The sequence below is a fragment of the Arachis duranensis genome, chromosome 9, assembly GCF_000817695.3.
Source record: "Arachis duranensis cultivar V14167 chromosome 9, aradu.V14167.gnm2.J7QH, whole genome shotgun sequence".
NCBI classification, from domain to species: domain Eukaryota; kingdom Viridiplantae; phylum Streptophyta; class Magnoliopsida; order Fabales; family Fabaceae; genus Arachis; species Arachis duranensis.
The window spans coordinates 46466315-46473498 of record NC_029780.3 but is presented as its reverse complement, the minus strand read 5'-3'; the positions used below and the strand labels follow the sequence as shown (position 1 = coordinate 46473498).

At 38.8% G+C, this 7184-nt stretch overlaps 1 non-coding gene across 1 annotated transcript; it reads right to left on the bottom strand.

Moving 5' to 3' along the window:
• Positions 1-723: 723 nt before the first annotated feature.
• LOC127742009 (small nucleolar RNA R71) lies at positions 724-831 on the bottom strand. Its single transcript, XR_008003196.1, has one exon. It is a non-coding gene; the product is annotated as a small nucleolar RNA R71 (small nucleolar RNA).
• Between the last annotated feature and the right edge of the window lie 6353 nt (positions 832-7184).

The window sequence follows — 7184 nt, the reverse complement described above, 5'->3', positions numbered from 1 at the left end:
ATCTCTTTCTATTTAATCACTAACACTCCTCTTTTAATAATTCAGACCCCCTCCCTCTCTATAAGTTCGAATTCTTCTCTCTACCTCATCCTTCTATTCTTCTTATCCTCTAACACATAAAGGAATCTCTATGCTGTGACATAGAGGATTCCATACTTTCTTTGTTTTCTTCTCTTTCATATGAGTAGGAACAAAGATAAAGGCATTCTTGTTGAAGCTGATCCTGAACCTGAAAGGACTCTGAAGAGGAAGCTAAGAGAAGCTAAAGCACAACTCTCTGGAGAGGACCTGACAGAAATTTTTGAAAAAGAAGAAGACATGGAAACCGAAAATAACAACAATGCCAACAATGTAAAAAAGGTGCTTGGTGACTTTACTGCACCTATTCCCGACTTCTATGGGAGAAGCATCTCTATTCATGCCATTGGAGCAAACAACTTTGAGCTTAAGCCTCAATTAGTTTCTCTGATGCAACAGAATTACAAGTTTTATGGACTTCCATTGGAAGATCCTCATCAGTTCTTGGCTGAATTCTTGTAAATCTATGACACTGTTAAGGCCAATGGAGTTGATCCCGAGGTCTACAGACTTATGATCTTCCCTTTTGTTGTAAGAGACAGAGCTAGTATATGGTTGAATTCACAACCTAGAGACAGCCTGAACTCTTGGAAAAAGCTAGTCAATGCCTTCTTAGCTAAATTCTTTTCACCTCAAAAGATGAGTAAGCTTAGAGTGGAAGTTCAAACCTTCAAACAGAAGGAAGGTGAATCCCTCTATGAAGCTTGGGAAAGATACAAGCAATTGATCAGAAGATGTCCCTCTGACATGCTTTCAGAATGGAGCATCATAGGTATTTTCTATGATGGTCTGTCTGAGTTATCCAAGATGTCATTGGACCATTCTGCAGGCGGATCTATTCATCTGAAGAAAACGCCTGCAGAAGCCCAGGAACTCATTGAAATGGTTACAAATAACCAGTTCATGTACACTTCTAAAAGAAATCCTGTGAACAATGGGACAACCCAGAAGAAAGGAGTTCTTGAGATTGATACTCTGAATGCCATATTGGCTCAGAACAAAATATTGACTAAGCAAGTCAATATAATTTCTCAGAATCTGACTAGATTGCAAGCTGCATCTGGCAGTGCTAAAGAAGCCTCATCTGAAGGAGAAGCTTATGACCCTGAGAATCCTGCAATGGAAGAGGTGAATTACATGGGAGAACCCTATGGAAACACCTACAATTCTTCATGGAGGAATCACCCAAATTTCTCATGGAAGGATCAACAGAAGCCTCAACAAGGCATCAACAACAATGATGGTGGAAGAAATAGGTTTAACAATAGCAAGCCTTTTCCATCATCTTCTTAGCAACAGACAGGGAACTCTGAGCAGAATCGTTCTGGCTTAGCAACCATAGTCTCTAATCTATCTAAGACCACACTAAGTTTCATGAGTGAAATAAGATCTTCCATTAGAAATTTGGAGGCACAAGTGGGTTAGCTGAGTAAAAAGGTTACTGAAACTCCTTCTAGCACTCTCCCAAGCAATACAGAAGAAAATCCCAAGAGATAGTGCAAGGCCATAACCATGACCAACATGGCCGAACCTGGAGAAAGTGAGGAGGACGTGATTCCTAGAGAGAAAGACCTCATGGGACATCCACTGACCACTAGGGAGTTCCCTCATGAGGAACAAAAGAAATCTGAGGCTCATCTAGAGATCATAGAGATTCCACTGAACTTTCTATTACCATTCATGAGCTCTAAAGAATATTCTTCTTCTAAAGAATATGAAGTTACTACTAAAGAGCAAATTGCTCAGTATCTAGGAGCAATCATGAAGCTGAATGCCAAATTATTTGGTAATGAGACTTGGGAGGATGAACCTCCATTGCTCATTAATGAACTAAACACCCTGGCTCAGCTGAAGATACCTCATAAGAAACCGGATCCTGGAAGGTTCTTAATACCTTGCACCATTGGCACCATAATCTTTGAGAAGGCTCTGTGTGACCTGGGGTCAAGTGTAAATCTCATGCCACTCTCTACGATAGAAAAACTAGGGATCTTTGAGGTACAAGATGCAAGAATCTCATTGGAGATGGCAGACAATTCAAGGAAACATGCTTATGGACTTGTAGAGGATGTCTTAGTGAAGGTTGAAGGCCTTTACATCCCTGCTGACTTCATAATCCTGGACACTGGGAAGAATAAGAATGAATCCATCATCATTGGCAGACCCTTCCTAACCACAGCAAAAGCTGTGATTGATGTTGACAGAGGAGAGTTGGTCCTTCAAGTGAATGAGGACTATATTATGTTTAAGGCTTACAGATCTCCTTCTGTACACATGGAGAAGAAGCATGAAAAGCTTCTCTCAATATAGAGTCAAATAGAGCCCCCACATTTAACCTCTAAATTTGGTGTTGGGAGGCCACAACCATGCTTTGAGAATCTATGAGGCTCCATGAGAGCTCATTGTCAAGCTATTGATATTAAAGAAGCACTTATTGGGAGGCAACCCAATTTTTATTTGTCTATGTTAAATTTCCATTGTTATTTTATGTTTTCTTTAGGTTGATCATATGGAGTCACAAAAATAACTGCAAAAATCAAAGCAAATTAAAAAATAGCATTAAAAATAGCACACCCTGGAGGAGGAGCTTATTGGCGTTTAAACGCCAGTAAGGGTAGCAGAATGGGCGTTAAACGCCCAGTCTGGCACCATTCTGGGCGTTTAACGCCAGAAAAGGGCACCAGACTGGCATTTAATGCCAGAAAAGGGCACTAAGTTGGCGTTCAACGCCAGAAAAGGAAGAAAAGCTGGCATTAAATGCCAGAAATAGGCAGCAACCTGGCGTTTAACGCCAGGATTGGCACTCAGAGGATGTTTGCACGCCAGAATGGTGTAGGGATGAGAAATCCTTGACACCTCAGGATTTGTGGACCCCACAGGATCCCAACCTACCTCAACTCACTCTCTCTTCTTCACACATTCCAATAACACCCTTCCCCAAATACCCTTCACCAATCACCTCCATCTCTCTTCCCCATATCCTCTTCACCACTCACATCCATCCACTCTTCCCCAAAAACCCCACCTACCCCACCTTTCAAAATTCAAAAACTTTTCCTCCTAAACCCAACCCCCAATACACAAACCTACCCCTCTCTCCACTCCTATATAAACCCATCATCCATCCTTCATTTTCACACATCATACACACTACTTTTCCCCTAAAAGGCCGAACCTTTCTTCACCCTCTTTCTCCTCCATTTTTTCTTCTTTTCCATCTTTCTTTCTTACTTTGCTCAAGGACGAGCAAACCTTTTATGTTTGGTGTGGAAAAAATGTTGCTTTTTGTTTTTCCATTACCATTTATGGCCCTTAAGACCGGAGAAACTTCTAGAAAGAGGAAAGGGAAGGCAAAAGCTTCCACCTCCGAGTCATGGAAGATGGAAAGATTCATCTATAAGGTCCATCAAGACCACTTCTAAGAATTTGTGGCCAAGAAGAAGGTTATTGATGAGCGGATATTTTATACGCTTTTTGGGGGTAATTTCATGTAGATTTTAGTGTATTCTAGTTAGTTTCTAGTATATTTTTATTAGTTTTTAGGCAAAATTCATATTTCTGGACTTTACTATGAGTTTGTGTATTTTTTTGTGATTTCAGGTATTTTCTGGATGAAATTGAGGGAGCTGAGCAAAAATCTGATTTAAGCTGAAAAAGGACTGCTGATGCTGTTGGATTTTGACCTCCCTACACTCGGAATGGATTTTTTGGAGCTACAGGAGTCCAATTGGCGCGCCCTTAATTGGGTTGGAAAGTAGACATCCAGGGCTTTTCAGCAATATATAATAGTCCATACTTTGCACGAAGATAAACGATGTAAACTGGCATTTAACACCAGTTCCATGTTGCATTCTGGCGTTCAGCGCCAGAAACAGGTTACAAGTTGGAGTTAAATGCCAGAAACAGGTTACAACCTTGCGTTTAACTCCAGAAACAGCCCAGGCACGTGAGAAGCTCAAGTCTCAGCCCCAACACACACCAAGTGGGCCTCAGAAGTGGATTTCTGCACCATCTATCTTAGTTTACTCATTTTCTGTAAACCTAGGTTACCTGCAGTTTAGTATTTAAACAACTTTTAGAGACTTATTTTGTATCTCATGACATTTTAGATCTGAATTTTGTATTCTCTGATGGCATGAGTCTCTAAACTCCATTGTTGGGGGTGAGGAGCTCTGCAGCGTCTCGATGAATTAATACAATGATTTCTGTTTTCCATTCAAACACGCTTGTTTCTATCTAAGATGCTGATTTGTACTTAATTGTGATGGATGTGATGATCTGTGACACTCATCACCATTCTCAACCCATGAACGTATGCCTGACAAACACCTCCGTTCTACATTAGATTGAATGAGTATATCTTAGATTCCTTAATCAGAATCTTCGTGGTATAAGATAGAATCCATTGGCAGCATCCTTGAGAATCTGAAAAGTCTAAACCTTGTCTGTGGTATTCCAAGTAGGATTCAGGGATTGGATGACTGTGATGAGCTTCAAACTCACGAGTGTTGGGCGTAGTGACAGATTCAAAAGGATCAATAGATCCTATTCCGACATGATCGAGAACCGATAGATGATTAGTCGTGCTGTGACAGAGCATTTGGACCATTTTCACTGAGAGGATGGAAAGTAGCCATTGACAACGGTGACGCCCTACATACAGCTTGCCATGGAAGGAGCCTTGCATGTTTGAAAGTGAGAAAGCATTATGTTACAGGGATTCAGAAGACAAAGCATCTCCAAAACCCTAACATATTCTCTATTACTGCGTAACAATTACTTATTTTATGCACTTTCACTTTTTACAATTGAAACTAAAGAACCCTATTGGTATCCTGACTAAGATTAATAAGATAACCATAGCTTGCTTCAAGCCAACAATCTTCGTGGGATTCGACCCTTACTCACGTAAAGTATTACTTGGACGACCCAATGCACTTGCTGGTTAGTTGTGCAGAATTACATATTGTGAAAGTAATTTTCGTGCACCAAGTTTTTGGCGCTGTTGCCGGGGATTGTTTGAGTTTGAACAACTGACGGTGATTCTTGTTACTTAGATTAGGAAAAGTTTGTCTTTTTGGTTTAGAGTCACTAGGATTGCATCTTCTATTATTCCTTTTAAAAAATTTTCAAAAATATTATTTTTCTTTAATTGAATTTTCATTTTTTTATGAGTTTAGTGTCATGTTCTAAGTTTGGTATCAATTGCATACTTTTCTTTGTCTCTCAATTTCAAATTGTTCTTGTCAATTTTTATTGTTTGATCTTTGGTTTTTCCTATTCTGTGTGTTTTCGTGTTTTCCTTGTGCTTTTTCAAAATATCAGTTTTCAAAAATGTTAATTTTTATACAGTATTAATTTTTATACAATATTAATTTTCTTTGTCTCTCAATTTCAAATTGTTCTTGGCAATTGGGTATCTTCTTTTTAAAACTTTTTCAAAAATAATTTTTCTTTGATTAAATCTTGTGCCAAACTTTAAGTTTGGTATTTTCTTGTTAATCTTTCTTTAATTTTCAAAAATTTTATTGTGGTTTTCTAAAAATTTTAAGTTTGGTGTTCTTTCTTTTGTTCTTGTTGTTCTTGTGAGTCTTCAAAGTGTTCTTGAGTCTCCTTTGTGCTTTGATCTTAAAATTTTTAAGTTTGGTGTTCCTTGGTGTTTTCCCTCCAAAATTTTCGAAAACAAGGAGCATTGGATTTTTAAAAATTTTTAGTCTTCTGTCTTTTGTGTGTTTTTCTCTTTCATCATAAAATTCAAAAATAAAAAAAATTATCCTTTCTAACTACTTTTAAGCAATTATTTCGAATTTTTTTTAAAAAATTCAGATTTCAATTTCAAAATTTTTCAAAACTTATCCTTTTTAGAATTTTTAAAAAAATCATATCTTTTTCATAAAATATCCGCTCATCAGTTATCCCTGAGGTCCCTTTCATGCTCAAGAGGAATGAGTATCCGGAGATCCAACATGAGATTCGAAGAAGAGGTTGGGAAGTTCTCACCAACCCCATTCAACAAGTCAGAATCTTAATGGTTCAAGAGTTCTATGCTAATGCATGGATCACCAAGAACCATGATCAAAGTGTGAACCCGAACCCAAAGAATTGGCTTACAATGGTTCGGAGGAAATACTTATATTTCAGTCCAGATAATGTAAGGTTAGCATTCAACTTGCCAATGATGCAAGGAGATGCACGCCCCTATACTAGAAGGGTCAACTTTGATCAAAGGTTGGACCAAGTCCTCATGGACATATGTGTGGAAGGAGCTCAGTGGAAAAGAGACTCCAAAGGCAAGCCGGTTCAATTGAGAAGGCATAACCTTAAACCCGTGGCTAGAGGATGGTTGGAATTCATCCAACGCTTTATTATTCCTACTAGCAACCGATCAGAAGTGACTGTACATCATGCTATCATGATCCATAGCATCATGATTGGAGAGGAAGTGGAAGTTCATGAGATCATACCTCTAGAACTGTACAAAGTGGCTGATAAGCCCTCCACTTTGGCAAGGTTAGCCTTCCTTCATCTCATTTGTCACCTATGCAATTTAACTGGAATTGTCATAGAAGAAGACATCCTCGTTGAAGAGGACAAGCCCATCAATAAAAAGAGGATGGAGCAAACAAGAGAGCCCACTCATAGACCTCAATAAGAGCATGAGGAAGTCTCTCATCAAGAAATCCCTGAGATGCCTCAAGGGATGCATTTTTCTCCACACAACTATTGGGAGAAACTCAACACCTCTTTGGGAGATTTGAGTTCTAATATGGAGCAACTAAGGATGGAACACCAAGAGCACTCCATTATCCTCCATGAAATTAGAGAGGATTAAATAGCCTTGAGGGAAGAGCAACAAAGGCAAGGAAGAGACATAGAGGAGCTCAAGTGTTCCATTGGATCTTCAAGAGGAAGAACTAGCCGCCATCACTAACGTGGACCCATTCCTTGATTTCCTTATTCTTATCTTTTTGTTTTTTGATTTATATGCTTTATGTGTGTCTATGTTTGTGTCTTTATTACATGATCATTAGTGTCTAGTGTCTATGTCTTAAAGCTATGAATGATTCCATAAATCCTTCACCTTTCTTAAATGAAAAATGTGCCTA